This window comes from Somniosus microcephalus, unplaced genomic scaffold, assembly GCF_052327205.1.
Source record: "Somniosus microcephalus isolate GS21.2 unplaced genomic scaffold, FLI_Smic_1.0 unresolved_chr8, whole genome shotgun sequence".
NCBI classification, from domain to species: domain Eukaryota; kingdom Metazoa; phylum Chordata; class Chondrichthyes; order Squaliformes; family Somniosidae; genus Somniosus; species Somniosus microcephalus.
In genome coordinates, this window is record NW_028225186.1 from 9,699,831 (window position 1) to 9,716,198 (window position 16,368).

Genomic DNA, 16,368 nt, shown 5'->3' on the forward strand with positions numbered 1-16,368 from the left:
GAAACTGTACCCGGGGACTGTGGGCAACAACACATTGCAGGAGAGGGCACAGAGAAGCTGCAGCCATTCAACGCTCAGTCTCAACGTCACAGCCTCCTTCTTCCGTCCGAGGGTTCAGATGTTTTGCAGGACCTCACTCAAGAAAAATTCTGTGTGTGTGAGATGTTTTTTCTCTGTCGCTGCCAGAACACCCTGTAAAGTCAGAGATGGTTGACATTATCAGTTTAGTAGAAATTAAGCAAATCAGTTAACCTGCTGCCATGGATACTCTGTTCTCCACTACTCTGAAAAGCCATTCCCATGTTTAATATCTGTGATATGCGGAAGGCTCCTTTCTGTCCAGATATTACCAGCTCCCTGAAGACCCCTCACTCCTCTGAACACCTCACGCTCTCGCATACCTCGCCCATTCCATCTTCACCTGCGGCTCTTCCAGGCCACGACTACTTTCTCATTAAGAGTTGCTTCCTCTTTGTATTGAAGTGCCAAAGGGCCCAGACCCTGATGACTGTGTTCTCGAATACTGAGGGAAGACAGAGAGGAGATAACAGAGGCTTTGAGGACAATGCTCCAATCATCCTGTGCACTGGTCCCCATATTACAAAAAAGATATAGAGGCACTGGAGAAGCTGCACAAAAGGTTTGAACAAGAACTGAAAAGTTTCAACTATCAGGAAAGATTAAACAGGCTGGGGCTCCTTAGAAAAGAGACTGAGAGGTGACCTGATAGAGATCTTTAAAATTATGAATGAATTCGATAGGGTAGACAGAGAGAAGATATTTCTAGTTGTTGGGGGAGACCAAAACTGGGGGCCATACATATGAGATAGTCACTAATTCATCCAACAGGGAATTCAGGAGAAAGTTCTTTACCCAGAGAGTGGTGAGAATGTGGAATATGCTACCACAAGGAGTGATTGAGGCGAATGTCATTTGAGGGGAAGCTAGATAAGGACCTGAGGGAGAAAGGAATAGAAGGTTGTGGTGATAGTGTGAGATGAAGTAGGGTGGGAGGAGGCTCGTGTGGAGTATAAACGCTGGCGTGGACCGGTCGAGCCGAATGGCCTGTGTATGTGCTGTAAAATTCTATCTAAACCTTGGATATGGAAGTTGGGCTACATGCCTGCAGTTGCCAATATAACAACTCTCTTCAGAGTTAAAGGGATAAATCAGATAACTACAGACCAGTCGGCCTAACATTGGTGGTGGGTGAGCTCCCAGAGAAAGAAAAAAGAAAGACATGCGTTTCTACAGTGCTTTTCATGACCTCAGGACGTCCCAACGCTTTAGTGCCAATGAAGTGTAGTCACTGTTGTAATTTAGGAAATGTGGTAGCCAATTTGCGCACAGCAAGCTCCCACAAACAGCAGTGTGATAATGACCAGATAATCTGTTTTAGTTATGTTGATTAAGGGATAAGTATTGGCCCAGGACCCAGGAGAGAACTCTCCTGCTCTTCTTCGAAATAGTGCCATAGGATCTTTAACACCCACCTGAGAGGACAGACACGGCCTCGGTTTAACATCTCATCTGAAAGACGGCGCCTCCGACAGTGCATCACACTCTGCGTACTGCATTGGAGTGTCAGCCTGGATTTTTGTGCTCAAGTCACTAAAGTGGGGAGAGCGAGAGTAACTCAGGGCAAGGGTGCTTCCAACTGAGCCACGGCTGAAGGGAGCAGGGACTGCAGGGAGGATGAGCAACCTGGCCACAGCACCGTGGAACGGGGGGCCATTCAAGAGGGGGGAGTAAATAGAAATGTTGTAGTGGTAGGGGATAGTATTATTAGGGGGATAGATAGAGTTCTCTGCAGCCAAGAGCGAGAGCCCCAAAGGCTGTGTTGCCTACTCGGTGCCAGGGTTAAGGACATCTCCTCTGGGCTGGAAAGAAACTTGCAGTGGGAGGGGGTGGATCCAGTTGTCGTGGTCCATGTTGGTACAAACGACGTAGATAGGACTAGGAAGCCGGTTCTGTTAAAGGAGCATGAGCAGCTGGGGGTCAAATTAAAAAACAGAACCTCAAGGGTAATAATGAGCCACGAGCGAATTTGGCTAGGACAAATAAAATTAGAGAGTTAAATGCGTGGCTCAAAGACTGGTGTGGGAGAAATGGGTTTTGCTTCCTGGGACACTGGCACCAGATTTGGGGCAGGAGGGAGCTGTTCCGTTGGAACGGGCTTCACTTGGCCAGTGCTGGGACTAGAGTCCTGGCGGATCATATAACTAGGGCTGTAGGGAGGGCTTTAAACTAACTAGTTGGGGGGAGGTTCCTAGAGAGCAAATAAAAGAAATGACAACTGAGAAGGTCATAGTCTTAGGTAGCAGTGGGGAAATTAAATACCAGAGCGTGTCAGGAAGGGGCAGAAGGTATGGAGTAAAAGGTTAAGTAATAAAAAGGGCAAAAGCAGGAACTAAGTGTCACAAAACATATTTGAAAGTTCTCTATCTGAATGCACGTAGCATTCGTTACAATATAGATGAGTTAATGGCACAAATAACTACATATGGGTATGGTCTTGTGGCCATTACAGAAACATGGCTGCAGGGTGACAATGCCTGGGAATTAAACATACCAGGTTATTTAACGATCAGGAAGGACAGGCAGGAGGGAAGGGGAGGTGGGGTGGCTATGTTAATAAAGGAAGGAACCACTGTAATACAGAGAAATGATATTGGGTCAAAAGATCAGGATAATGAAACAGTTTGGGTGGAGGTAAGGAATAATAAGGGGAAAAAAACATTAGTGGGCATAGTCTATAGGCCTCCGAACAGTTGCAACTTTGTTGGACGGAGTATCAATCAGGAAATAGTTGAGGCTTGTAATAAGGGAACATCTATAATTATGGGGGATTTTAACTATCATATTAATTGGACAAATCAAATTGGGCAGGGCTGCCTTGAGGATGAGTTCATTGAGTGTATTAGGGATGGGTTTCTTGACCAGTATGTAACTGAACCGACCAGGGGGCAAGCAACCTTAGATCCGGTCCTGTGTAACGAGGCAGGATTAATTAAAAATGTCCTAGTAAAGGATCCCCTTGAAATGAGTGACCATAACATGGTTGAATTCCATATTCAATTAGAGGGTGAGAAGGAGGGATCTCAAACAAGCGTGCTAAGCTTGAATAAAGGAGACTATGAAGGTATGAGTGCGGAATTGAGTAGAGTGGATTGGGAAAATAGATTAAAGGGTAAGACGATACATGATCAGTGGTGTACATTTAAGCAATTATTTTACAACTTCCAAAAAATATATATTCCACTGAGAAGAAAAGGGTGTGAAAGAAAAGACAGCCATCCGTGGATAAGTAAAGAAATTAAGGATAGTATTCGACTAAAAACAAGGGCATATAAGTTAGCCAAATCTCGTGGGAGTATAGAGGATTGGGAAAAATTTAAAAGACAGCAAAAAATAGCAAAAAGATTGATTAAGAAAGGGAAGATAGGTTATGAAAGTAAATTAGCAAAAAATATTAAAACAGATAGTAAGAGTTTTTATAGTTATATAAAAAGAAAAAGGGTGGCAAAAGTAAATGTTGGTACCTTAGAGGATGAGACTGGGAAATTAATTGTGGGAAATATGGAGATGGCAAAAACACTGAATGAATATTTTGTATCAGTCTTTACAGCAGAGGACACTAAGAATATCCCAACACTGGACAAACAGGGTGCTATAGGTGGGGAGGAGCTAAACACGATCAAAATCACTGAGGAAGTGGTACTCGGTAAAATAATGGGACTCAAGGCAGATAAATCACCTGGACCTGATGGCTTACATTCTAGGGTCTTGAGGGAAGTGGCGGTAGGGATTGTGGATGCATTGGTAATAATTTTCCAAAACTCCCTGGACTCAGCAAAGGTCCCGGCAGACTGGAAAACTGCTAATTTAACACCTTTATTTAAAAAGAGCAGTAGACAGAAGGCTGGAAACTATAGACCGGTTAGCCTAAAGTTTGTGGTAGGTAAAATTTTGGAGTCCATTATTAACGAGACAGTAACAGGACATTTGGATAATCATAATTTAATAGGACAAAGTCAGCATGGTTTTATGAAGGGGAAGTCATGTTTGACAAATTTGCTGGAGTTCTTTGAGGAAGTAACATATAGGGTGGATAAAGGGGAACCAGTGGACGTAGTGTTTTTAGACTTCCAAAAGGCATTTGACAAGGTGCCACACAAAAGATTATTGCTTAAGATAAAAAATCACGGGATTGGGGGTAATATTCTGGCATGGATAGATATTGGCTATCTAACAGAAGGCAGAGAGTTGGGATAAATGGTTCATTCTCAGACTGGCAATCAGTAACTAGTGGTGTTCCGCAGGGGTCAGTGCTAGGTCCCCAACACTTTACAATCTATATTAACGATTTGGAGGAGGGGACCGAGTGTAATATATCAAAGTTTGCAGATGATACTAAGATGGGAGGGAAAGTAGTGAGTGAGGAGGACATAAAAAACCTGCAAGGGGACATAGACAGGCTAAGTAAGTGGGCAGAGATTTGGCAGATGGAATACAATACTGGAAAGTGTGAGGTCATGCACTTTGGCAGGAAAAATCGTAGAGCAATTTATTATCTTAAGGGCAAGTTACTGGAAAGTGCTGAAGTACAAAGGGATCTGGGGGTCCTGGTGTATGAAACTCAAAAGATTAGTATGCAGGTGCAGCAAGTGATTAAGAAGGCCAATGGAATGTTGGCTTTCATTGCAAGGGGGATAGAATATAAAAATAGGGAGGTATTGCTTCAGTTGTACAAGGTATTGGGGAGATCGCACCTGGAATACTGCATACAGTTTTGGTGTCCATACTTAAGAAAGTACATACTTGCTCTCGAGTCAGTACAAAGAAGGTTCACTCGGTTAATCCCGGGGATGAGGGGATGGATATATGAGGAGAGGATGAGTAGATTCGGACTCTACTCATTGGAGTTCAGAAGAATGAGAGGCGATCTTATTGAAACATATAAGATTGTGAAGTGGTTTGATCGGGTGGATGCAGGCTGGATGTTCCCGATGATGGGTGAAACTAGAACTAGGGGGCATAGTCTTAGAATAAGGGGCTGCTCTTTCAAAACTGAGATGAGGAGGAACTACTTCACTCAGAGGGTGGTAGGTCCATGGAATATGCTGCCCCAAAAAGCTGTAGAAGCTACATCATTACATAAATTTAAAACAGAAATAGACAGTTTCCTGGAAGTAAAGGGAATTAAGGGTTACGGGGAGCGGGCAGGAATTTGAACATGAGTCTAGGTTCGGATCGGACATGGCCCTGTGGGTAGCGGAGCAGGCCCAGGGGATGTGTAGCCCGATCCTGCTCCTATTTTCTGTGTCTAATTCTGTTAGATTCAGGAGATGGTTCTGTGCTAGTAGATTGGCGGCTAGGATCAGATCAGCAATGATCTTATTGAATGGCGGAGCAGGCTCGAGGGGTCGATTGGCCTACTCTTGCACCTATTTCTTATGTTCTTATGGTCTTATAGGGTCTGATGAAAGGGAGGAACTGAAAGAAATCAGTATTTGTAGGGAAATGGTGTTAGGGAAATTGACGGGATTGAAGGCCGATAAATCCCCAGGGGCTGATAATCGACATCCGAGGGTACAGAAGGAAGTGGCCCTAGAAATAGTAGATGCATTGCTGATCATCTTCCAACATTCGATGGAATCTGGAACAGTACCCATAGCTTGGAGGGTAGCTAATGTTACCCCATTATTCAAAACAGGTGGTAGAGAGAAAAATGGGAATTACAGACCGGTAAACCTGACATCGGTAGTGGGGAAAATGCTAGAGTCCATTGTAAAAGATGTAATAGCAGAGCACTTGGAAAACAGTGACAGGATCGGACAAAGTCAACATGGATTTACAAAATGTAAATCGTGCTTAACTAATCTGCTGGAATTTTTTGAGGATGTAACTGGTAAAATAGACAATGGAGAACCAGTGGATGTGGTGTATTTGGACTTTCAAAAGGCTTTCAATAAGGTCCCGCGTAAGAGATTAGCATGTAAAGGGGCAAGGTATTGACTTGGATAGAGAACTGGTTGGCAGACAGTTGACAAAGAGTTGGAACAAATGGGTCTTTTTCCGAGTGGCAGGCAGTAACTAGTGGGGCACCGCAGGGATCGGTCCTTGGACCCCAGCTATTCACAATATATAATAATGATCTGGACAAGGGAACTAGATGTAATATCTTCAAGTTTGCAGATGACACAAAGCTGGGTGCGCGTGTGTGCTGTGAGGAGGATGCTGAGAAACTCCAGTATGATTTGGACAGGTTGGGTGATTGGGCAAAAGCATGGCAGATGCAATATAACGTGGATAAATGCGAGGTTATCCACTTTGCTGTCAAAAACAGGAAGGCAGATTATTATCTGAATAGCAATAGATTGGGAGAAGGGGAAGTGCAACGAGACCTCGGTGTCCTTGTACAGCAGTCGCTGAAGGTAAGCATGCAGGTGCAGCAGGCAGTTAAGAAGGCAAATGGTATGTTGGCCTTCGTAGCGAAAGGGTTTGAGTACAGGAACAAGGATGTCTTGCTGCAGTTGTACAGGGCCTTGATGAGACCACATCGTGAGTATTGTGTGCAGTTTTGGTCGCCTTATCTGAGGAAGGGTGTTCTTGCCATGGAAGGAGTTCAGCGAAGATTCACCAGGCTGATACCTGGGATGGCAGGAATGACGTATGAGGAGAGATTGGGTCGATTGGGCTTATACTCGCTGGAGTTTAGAAGAATGAGAGGGGATCTCATTGAAACTTATAAAAGTCTGACAGGACTGGACAGACCAGATGCAGGAAGGATGTTCTCGATGGCCGGGGAGTCCAGAACCAGGGGTCACAGTCTAAGGATAAGGGGTAAGCCATTTAGGACTGAGATGAGGAGGAATCTCTTCACCCAGAGAGTGGTGAACCTGTGGAATTCTCTACCACAGAAGGCAGTAGAGGCCAGTTCATTAAATATATTCAAGAAGGAGTTGGATATATTTCTTAAGGCTAAAGGGATCAAGGAGTATGGGGAGAAAGCAGGGACCGTGTACAGAATTTGGATGATCAGCCATGATCGCATTGAATGGCGGAGCAGGCTCGAGGGGCCGAATGGCCTACTCCTGCTCCTATCTTCTATGTTTCTATGTTTCTATGTCCTTATATGGGATAAAATTAATACTCAACTAGAAACCGTTCTAGAAACCAGGAAGCTGGTTAAAAGACAGAAGCAGAGTGCGGTAGTTATTGGGTGTTTTTTTGACTGGACGATGTAAAGAGTTGGCCCCCCTGCATCACTGCTGCGACCGTTGCCCTTCTTGCTATTTCAACAATCTGGACTTGGGTACAGGAGGCAGACGTATCGACATTTGCTGCTAACACGAAAAACAGGGAGTCTGGGTAGCTGTGAAGGAACCGTCAGTGAACATTTAGAGAAGAATATGGAGAGGAAATGTACAGCAAATGGTGTGTTAAAAGCTGCCGAGGAGTCTCCAACAATAGATATTTACAGAGCAGAGGAGACCATTCGGCCCACTGTGTTAATTCTGGGTCCTTGCCACAGCAATACTAAACTAAACCCACTGAACCACTATCTCCCCATAGACCTGTATCAATCGCAAACTAATCCCACTGCCCCACTCTCTCCCCAAAGCCCTGTAACAATCCCAAACTAATCCCACTGTCCCGCTCTCTCCCCAAAGCCCTGTAACAATCCCAAACTAATCCCACTGACCCGCTATCTCCCCATAGCCCTGTATCAATCCCGAAACTAATCCCACTGCCCCGCTCACACCCCATAGGCCTGTATCAATCCCAAACTAATCCCACTGCCCCGCTCTCTCCCCAAAGCCCTGTAACAATCCCAAACTAATCCCACTGACCCGCTATCTCCCCATAGCCCTGTATCAATCCCCAAACTAATCCCACTGCCCCACACACACCCCATAGACCTGTATCAATCACAAACTAATCCCACTGCCCCGCTCTCACCCCATAGCCCTGAATCAATCCCAAACTAATCCCACTGCCCCGCTCACACCCCATAGACCTGTATCAATCACAAACTAATCCCACTGCCCCGCTCTCACCCCATAGCCCTGAATCAATCCCAAACTAATCCCACTGCCCCGCTCACTCCCCATAGCCCTGTATCAATCACAAACTAATCCCACTGGTCCGCTCTCACCCCATAGCCCTGAATCAATCCTAAACTAATCCCACTGCCCCGCTCACACCCCATAGACCTGTATCAATCACAAACTAATCCCACTGCCCCGCTCACACCACATAGACCTGTATCAATCACACGCTAATCCCACTGCCCCGCTCTCACCCCATAGCCCTGAATCAATCCCAAACTAATCACACTGCCCCACTCACACCCCATAGACCTGTATCAATCCCAAATAATCCCAGTGCCCCACTCTCTCCCCATAGCCCTGCGCCGGCACTTTGAAAGAGCTCTGCAATTAATTTCATTCACCTGCCCTTTCCCCATAGCCCTGTAATGTTTTTCCTTCAAGTATTTATTCAACTGCCTTTTGAAAGTTACTATTGAATCTGCTTCCACCGCCCTTTCAGGCAGCGCATTCCAGATCACAACAACTTGCTGCTTAAAAAAAATGTTTCCTCATGTCACCTCTGGTTCTTTTGCCAATCACCATAAATCTGAGTCCTCTGGTTACCGAACCTTCTGCCAGTGGAAACACTTTCTTCTTATTTACGCTATCAAAACTATTCATAAGTTTGAAAGTCTCTATCAAATCTCCTCTTAACCCTCTCTGCTCTAAGGAGAACAATCCCAGCTTCTCCAGTCTCTCCACATAATTGAATTCCATCATCCCTGGTAACATTCTCGTAAATATCCTCTGCACCCTCTCTAAGACCTTGACATCCTGTGTTGACTTTAACAACATAGCACTGATTTGACACGTTCCTGTGAAAGATCATTGATCATTAAGAGATTGTAAATCTCACCTGCTTGCTGCTGGGGTTCGCCGATGTTGAGCTGAGACTGTAAGTGCAATGGTTTTGAAATGACAATCAGAGGGGATGAGGTTTAGACGTCACATGAATGAAATGGCAGCTTCATCTTAAAAAGGAGAAGTGTAAGTGAAGGCAATCCACGAGGAGGCTGGATTGGCTCGTGTGTGTCATGGGCTGTGGTAACCCACTGTCCAAACTGCCTACGGTCGGCAGCAGCAGCTGTCACAGCTGGTAGCCACTTTCTTTATCTTTACAACTTCCTTCTCCACCTCTACTCTCCTGCTGACACCCATCACAACTGGTCCTCTGCTCAGCCATTGCCCACAGCCCACAGGGCGAGTGGACAAGAAGCCAGGCTCATTCACCCTTTCACTAACACAGGGCCACAGACACCAATTGTAACCGCTGCCCAGGCTCAGGTCAGCTCCCTCAGCACAGGCCGGGGATGAAGCCTGGGCCTTTCCAAATGCAAGGAAGCAAGAAACAAATACTGGCCAGGAAAGGCTCAGCGAGTTCGAGAAATCTGTGCATTTGTTTGATTGAAACCAAAACAGCTTCGAACCCAAGGATGCTTCATACAGGTGGAGAAATTCAGTTCACTTTTTCGACACAATTCAAATCAGCAGAAGCAATGAACACGTTGAAACCGGCAAATATGAACACATCTATCACTAAGCAACAATAGATTAAGGAGCATATGGCACAGAAAAGGAAGAAATGAAAGAAAGATGCAAAGAAAGAAAGAAAGTACAAGGACTTGGGGTTTTATACACTGGCACTGTGTTTCTTTCTGCGCCGGGACAGCAGAGGGCACAATCGGAACATCAGCCACATCAGTGCCTGAAACATGGTTCAATATGAACAGGAGGAGGCCATTCAGCCCCTCGAGCGTGTCAAACCGGAACTGGCGGAGGCCCTTCTGCCCCTCGAGCCTGTCAAACGGGAACAGGAGGAGTCCATTCAGCCCCTCGAGCCTGTCAAACCGGAACAGGAGGAGGCCATTCAGTCCCTCGAGCCTGTCAAACCGGGACAGGAGGAGACCATTCAGCCCCTTGAGCCTGTCGAACAGGAACAGGAGGAGGCCATTCAGTCCCTCGAGCCTGTTACACAGGAACAGGAGGAGGCCATTCAGCCCCTCGAGCCTGTCAAACCGGGACAGGAGGAGACCATTCAGCCCCTTGAGGCTGTCGAACAGGAACAGGAGGAGGCCATTCAGTCCCTCGAGCCTGTTACACAGGAACAGGAGGAGGCCATTCAGCCCCTCGAGCCTGTCAAACAGGAACAGGAGGAGGCCATTCAGCCCCTCGATCCTGTCGAACAGGAACAGGAGGAGGCCATTCAGCCCCTTGAGCCTGTCAAACAGGAACAGGAGGAGGCCATTCAGCCCCTTGAGCCTGTCAAACAGGAACAGGAGGAGGCCATTAAGCCCCTCGAGCCTGTCAAACAGGAACAGGAGGAGGCCATTCAGCCACTCGAGCCTGTCAAACCGGAACTGGAGGAGGCCATTCAGCCCCTCGAGCCTGTCAAACCAGAAGAGCAGGAGGCCATTCAGCCCCTCGAGCCTGTCGAACAGGAACAGGAGGAGGCCATTCAGCCCCTCGAGCCTGTCAAACAGGAACAGGAGGAGGCCATTCAGCCCCTTGAGCCTGTCAAACAGGAACAGGAGGAGGCCATTCAGTTCCTCAAGCCCGTTACACTGGAACAGGAGGCCATTCAGCCCCTCGAGCCTGTTACACAGGAGGAGGCCATTCAGCCCCTCGAGCCTGTTACACAGGAACAGGAGGAGGCCATTCAGCCCCTCGAGCATGTTGCACAGGAACAGGAGGAGGCCATTCAGCCCCTCAAGCCTGTTACACTGGAACAGGAGGCCATTCAGCCCCTCGAGCCTGTTACAATGGAACAGGAGGACTTTCAGCCCCTCAAGCCTGTTACACAAGAACAGGTCGAGGCCATTCATTCCCTTGATCCAGTTACGCAGGAACAGCTAATTTATTATTAATGTTTCATGTGATGCGTTTGCTCTGAAATATATTGTTAAAAATGTTAACCTGCATTGGCCGGGAATCAAACCCAGGTCCCCCATGTGACAAGCGAGAATGCTACCCCTGAACCACCAAGGCTCACCGTGACAACAAATCTCATTTTCCGTTAGCTACAATTTATTTTTGACTTTAGTTAATATAAGCGAGGACACTGCGATAAAATAAAAAGTGAAATGCAGCAGATGCTGGATCTGAAATTGTTCATTAAAAGTTGGAAACACTCCACAGGTCAGGGAACATCTGTGGACAGAAAAACACAGGGTTAACCTTTCAGGTCCATGAACTCTCGGTAGAACTAAGATTTTGCAGCTTTGTAGGTCCCGTATGAATTTCCTTCCAAACTTTTTAAACTTTTAAACTGCTCAAAAATTACAAAATTAAGAAACTAACCTTCCCTCGAAAAATAAATGGCCCGTACGGTGATCGAACCCGCAACCTTGGCGTTATTGGCACCAAGCACTAACCAACTGAGCAAACCGGCCCATCTGTAAGGCTCACCTATAGAACCGTCCCTGTTTCTGGTCTTTGCCAGCTAAGTCACTTTGTCTTGGAAGGCTGTAAATGAAAGACTTGCATTTCTGCAGGCCTTTCACGACATCAGGACATCCTAAAGTGCTTTACAGCCAATGAATACTTTTTGAACTTTTTGCATCTGTGACAGGTTGACTGGTCAGGAGGAGGTCAAGAAGGTTTTCCACTCGTGTTGGTTCCCTCACCACCTGCCGCAGGCCCAGACTGGCAGCCATGTCCTTCAGGACTCGACCAGCTCGGTCAGTAGTGCTGCTACCGAGCCACTCTTGATGATGGGCATTGAGGACCCCACCCAGAGTACATTCTGTGCCCTTGCTGCCTTCAGTGCTTCTTCCAAGTGATGTTCAACATGGAGGAGCACTGATTCATCAGCTGAGGGAGGGTGGTAGGTGGTAATCAGCAGGAGGTTTCCTTGCCCATGATGTTCCTGTGTAACAGGCTTGAGGGGCTGAATGGCTTCCTCCTTTTCCTGCATAACAGGCTGAATAGCCTTCTCCTGTTCCTGCATAACAGGTTCGAGGGTCTGAATGGCCTCCTCCTGTTCCTGTATGATAGGCTCGATGGGCTGAATGGCCTCTTCCTGTTTATGTGTAACATACCCGAGGAGCTGATTGGCCTCCTCCTGTTCCTTTATAACAGACTCTAAGGGCTGAATGGCCTCCTCCTGTTCCTGTATAACAGACTCAAGGGGCTGAATGGCCTCCTCCTGTTCCTGTGTAACAGGCTCAAGGGGCTGAATGGCATCCTCCTGTGCATGTATAACAGGCTTGCAGGGCTGAATGGCCTCCTCCTGTTCATGTATAACGGGCTTGAGGGGCTGAATGGCCTCCTCCTATACCTGTGTAACCGGCTCGAGGGGCTGAATGGCTTCCTCCTGTTCCTGTCTAACAGGCTTGAGGGGCTGAATGGCTTCCTCCTTTTCCTGTATAACACGCTCGAGAGGCTGAATAGCCTCCTTCTGTTCCTGTATAACAGGCTCGTGTGTCTGAATTGTCTCCTCTTGTTCCTGTGTAACAGGCTTGAGTGGCTGAATGGCCTCCTCCTGTTACTGTGTAACAGGCTCGAGGGGATGAATGGCATCCTCCTGTTCATGTATAAAAGGCTTGAGGGACTGAATGTCCTCCTCCTGTTCATGTGTGGCAGGTTTGAGGGACTGAATGGCCTCCTGCTGTTCCTGTGAAACAGACTCGTTGGTCTGAATTGCCTTCTCCTGTTCCTTTATAACTGGATCATGGGTCTGATTTGCCTCCTCTTCATCCTATGTAACAGGTTCGAGGGGCTGAATGGAGTTCTACTGTTCTTGTACAGATCTTGTATCGCTGAACGGCTTCCTCCTGTCCAATGCAACAGGCTCGAGGCGTTAAAGGCCTCCTCTTGTCCCTGTGTAACAGGCTCGAGGGGCCGAATGGCCTCCTCCTGTTCCTGTATAACAGGCTAAAGGGGCTGAATGGCCTCCTCCTGTTCCTGTGTAAAAGGGTCATGGGACTGAATGGTCTCCTCCTGTTCCTATGTAAAACGGCCACGGGACTGAATGGCCTCCTCCTGCTCCTGTGTAACTGACTCAGGGGTTGAGAGTACTCAGAGGGAAAGTGTTGGGGCGGTAGTTTCCCTTCTCTGAATTACCGATTTACTGCAAAATGTACTGTCAGTGGAGGAACCACCGGACCCTCGCCCAAAATCCGACTCTGTGTGGGACTCGAACCCACAACCTTTAAATATCTTAATCGATCATACAATTAAGAAGTCCAATAGCGCTATCCATTGCGCCACAGAGCCAATTACGTAAAACTCTATTACAAAAGCAAAATAGTGTTGATGCTGGAAATCTGAAATATAAACAGATGAAATGCTGGAAACACTCTGCAGGTCAGGCAGCATTCCATGTCTGTTTAAAAGGGGTCTACTTTCAGTCCCGGATCATTCTGTATCTGTTTAATAGGGACATGCTGTCAGTCCCGGATCATTCTGTGTCTGTTTAAAAGGGACATGCTGTCAGTCCCGCTTTATTCTGTGTCTTTTTAAAAGGGACATGCTGTCAGTCCCGGATTATTCTGTGTCTGTTTAAAAGGGATGTGCTGTCAGTCCCGGGTCATTCTGTGTCTGTTTAAAAGGGACATGCTGTCAGTCCCGGTTTATTCTGTGTCTGTTTAAAAGGGACATGCTGTCAGTCCCGGATCATTCTGTGTCTGTTTAAAAGGGACATGCTGTCAGTCCCGGTTTATTCTGTGTCTGTTTAAAAGGGACATGCTGTCAGTCCCGGATCATTCTGTGTCTGTTTAAAAGGGACATGCTGTCAGTCCCGGTTTATTCTGTGTCTGTTTAAAAGGGACATGCTGTCAGTCCCGGATTATTCTGTGTCTGTTTAAAAGGGATGTGCTGTCAGTCCCGGGTCATTCTGTGTCTGTTTAAAAGGGACATGCTTTCAGTCCCGGATTACTCTGTGTCTGTTTAAAAGGGATGTGCTGTCAGTCCCGGATAATTCTGTGTCTGTTTAAAAGGGATGTACTGTCAGTCCAGGATCACTCTGTGTCTGTTTAAAAGGGATGTGCTGTCAGTCCCGGATCATTCTGTGTCTGTTTAAATGGGATGTGCTGTCAGTCCCGGATCATTCTGTGTCTGTTTAAAGGGGATGTGCTGTCAGTCCCGGATCATTCTGTGTCTGTTTAAAAGGGATGTGCTGTAAGTCCCTGGTCATTCTGTATCTGTTTAAAAGGGAATAGCTGTCAGTCCCGGATCATTCTGTGTCTGGTTAAAACGGGTGTTACATAATATTATGGAGTCTGCCCCACAGAAACAGTCCATTTGCACGAACTGGTCTCCACACGAGGCTCCTCCTTCTCTATTTCTCCTCACCCCCCAAATAAAACTAGAATCAGTAATGGTAACCATGAAACTATCGGATTGTCATAAAAACCCATCTGGTTCACTAATGTCTTTCAGGGAAAGAAACCTGCCATCCTTACCCGGTCTGGCCATTGTGTCACTCCAGTCCCATAGCAATGTGGTTGATTCTTAACTGCCCTCTGAAATGGCCTAGCAAGCCACTCAGTTGTAACAAACCGCTATGAAACAAAATAATAAAAATGAAGCTGGACGGACCACCTGGCCTGATCCATATCAGCCTCCTCCTGAGGTCCCCACCATCACAGAATCCAGTCTTCAGCCAATTCGATTCACTCCACGTGATATCAAGAAAAGGCTGAGCACACTGGATACAGCAATGGCTCTGGGCCCTGACAACACACCGGCTATCATTCTGAAGACTTGTGCTCCAGCCAAGCTGTTCTAGTACAGCTACAACACTGGCATCTATCCAACAATGTGGAAGACTGCCCAGGTATGTCCTGTCCACAAAAAGCAGGACAAATCCAATCCAGCCAATTACTGCCCCATCAGTCTACTCTCTACTCTCAAAAATCAGCAAAGTAATGGAAGGTGTCATCCACAGTGCTGTAAAGTGGCACTTACTGACCAATAACCTGCTCATTGATGCCCGGTTTGGGTTCTGCCAAGAGCACTCGGCTCCCGGCTTCATTGAAACCTTGGTCCAACATGAACAAAGGAGCTGACCACCAACATCCTGGGGGTTACCATTGAACATAAATACTGTGACAACAAGAGAAGGTCAGAGGCTAGGCATTCTGCGTCGGATGCCTCACCTCCTGACTCCCCAAAGCCTTTCTACCATCTACACGGCACAAGTAAGGAGTGTGATGGAATACTCTCCACTTGCCTGGATGAGTGCAGCTCCAACAACACTCAAGAAGTTCGACACCATCCAGGACAATGCAGCCCGCTTGATTGGCACCCCATCCACCACCTTAAACATTCACTCCCTCCACCACCGGCGCACCGTGGCTGCAGTGCGTACCATCTACAAGATGCACTGCAGCAACTCCACAAGGCTTCTTCAGCAGCACCTGCCAAACACGCAACCTCTTCCACCTAGAAGGACAAGCGCAGCAGGCGCATGGGAACACCCCCACCTCCAAGTTCCCCTCCAAGTCACACACCATTCTGACTTAGAAGTATATTGCCGATTCTTCATCGTCGCTGAGTCAAAATCCTGGAGCTCCCTCCCTAACAGCACTGTGGGAGCACCTTCACCACACGGACTGCAGCGGTTCAAGAAGGCGGCTCACCACCACCTTCTCAAGGGGCAATTAGGGATGGGCATTTAATGCTGGCCTTGCCAGCGCACCCACATCCCATAAACGAATTTTAAAAATCCTATCAGCATATCCTTCTATTCCTTTCTCCCTTCCTCTTAAATGCATCTAGTTGTATTCACCTCAACTACTGCATTCTCAGCGCTCTTTGGCCAAAGAAGTTAATCCTGAATTCCCTGCTGGATTTATCGGTGAGTATTTATGACCTGTCTTCTCTGAGCTAGTTCCTGACTCACTCACAGTAGGAAGCATTTTCTCAGGGCTAACGTGCAGCTGCGATGGACAAGTGGTTAAGGCGTTGGACTCGAAATCCAATGGGGTTTCCCTGCGCAGGTTCGAACCCTGCTCGCAGCGACTTTGATGCAAATTTTTTATTTCATCGGCTCCCTGTGGCGATCACTGGCCCCGAAATTGATCAGAATTCCCTCCACTGCACTTTATTACACTGATTAACCCAAAGTTCCAATTGAAACACTAATAATTTATCGGCTTCAATTAGATATTGTGGATTTGTTGGGAGCTAGTGAGCAATACACACACAAAGCAGCATCAAAAATATTATTTATAAAGCCCTGCAGTGTTTGGTATGGAATCACCTTCAGCTACTAAGTGGGAACACGGTTTGGTTTTGTAAAACTGAACACGAATTAAAAAGTGTGTAAAAA

The 16,368-nt window shown here is 46.8% G+C and overlaps 1 non-coding gene across 1 annotated transcript; it reads left to right on the plus strand.

Moving 5' to 3' along the window:
- The first annotated feature begins 15,975 nt into the window (after positions 1 to 15,975).
- On the plus strand, positions 15,976 to 16,057 carry trnas-cga (transfer RNA serine (anticodon CGA)). The gene has a single exon. It is a non-coding gene; the product is annotated as a tRNA-Ser (tRNA).
- Positions 16,058 to 16,368: the final 311 nt, after the last annotated feature.